Source organism: Oryx dammah, unplaced genomic scaffold (genome assembly GCF_014754425.2).
Source record: "Oryx dammah isolate SB20612 unplaced genomic scaffold, SCBI_Odam_1.1 HiC_scaffold_23, whole genome shotgun sequence".
Taxonomy (NCBI): Eukaryota; Metazoa; Chordata; class Mammalia; order Artiodactyla; family Bovidae; genus Oryx; species Oryx dammah.
In genome coordinates, this window is record NW_024070207.1 from 103,470,230 (window position 1) to 103,471,618 (window position 1,389).

Sequence of the window (1,389 nt, forward strand, 5' to 3'; positions counted from 1 at the left end):
CTAGTAAGAGGGGTTTTGACATTTGTATATATGGTTGCAAAAGTTTTTAGAAGAATGGGAACTCATGACATGTGACAATTATAGGAAGAGTTCAGTGTCCATAAATAACGTTCTATTCACACACAGCCACGCCTATGCATTTACAGATGGGCTATGGTGACTTTCATGCTACAATAGCAGAGTTTAGTTGGGAGAGAGCATATGGTCTGAAAATACTAAATCCATTTATTATGTGGCCCTTTATGGGAAAAAATTGGCAACCCCTGTATTGTAACAATGTATGACATTGTTCAGTCACTCAGTCCCATCAGTCGTGTCCGACTCTTGGTGACTTCATGAACTGTAGCACGCCAGGCTTCCTTGTCCTTCACCATCTCCTGGGGCTTGCTCAGACTCATGTCCATTCAGTGATGCCATCCAACCATCTCATCCTCTGTCACTCCTTCTCCTCCTGCCCTCAGTCTTTCTCAGCATCAGGGTCTTTTCCAGTGAGTCAGCTCTTCACATCAGGTGAAGTGAAGTCACTCAGTTGTGTCTGACTCTTAGCGACCCCATGGACTGTAGCCTACCAGGCTCCTCTGTCCATGGAATTTTCCAGGCAAGAGTACTGGAGTGGGTTGCCATTTCCTTCTCCAGAGGCTCTTCCCCGCCCAGGGATCGAACCCGGGTCTCCTGCATTGCAGGCAGACACTTTACCGTCTGAGCCACCAGGGAAGCCCCTGGTGGACATATCTAAACCTAGAAAGAGGACATGTTTAGAAAGAGACTGGAACTTCATATAACTTTACATCTGAAGAAAAAAATATCTACTACACAGATACACTTATCTCTATATACACACAAAGGGGCCCCCATAGATGACCCATAAAGGCAGCTAATACATCTCATGAGTGCTTTTGATAGTGGAGTAAATTCACATATTGCTTGAAAAGCTACTTATGAGAAGAGATTCACATTTGGAACAGAGTCCCTTGTTGGTTTTCTCCATTCTCTTTATGACTGGAATAAATGGGCTGGATTGGACTGAGCTGTTTCACAAGACCTACACAGCAAGCAGAAATACCAGCATTAGATCTTTTCAAACTTAAATAGATTGAATGTCACCAGTACCAATGAGAACCTAGTAATTCCTAGCAACTTGCAACATTAAAAAAATTAGCAGCCTTCTTGATACCATCTCACTCCCACACTCCAGGATGCACATAAGGTTGTATGTTTTCCGACTACTTGAGGACTTGGCCAGAGAGAAAATAGAGCATGTGCCAGAAAATATATTGTTGAATTTCCTGGTTATGGCTTTCTTATTTTAGACAGCTCAAGTATAAATGCAATCTTGACCTTTATATGTGTGAAAAATATACAATATAAGCAATAAACAAGCAGCCAAGC

At 42.4% G+C, this 1,389-nt stretch overlaps 1 non-coding gene across 1 annotated transcript; it reads right to left on the reverse strand.

Moving 5' to 3' along the window:
• Positions 1-642: 642 nt before the first annotated feature.
• TRNAC-GCA lies at positions 643-714 on the reverse strand. The gene has a single exon. It is a non-coding gene; the product is annotated as a tRNA-Cys (tRNA).
• Positions 715-1,389: the final 675 nt, after the last annotated feature.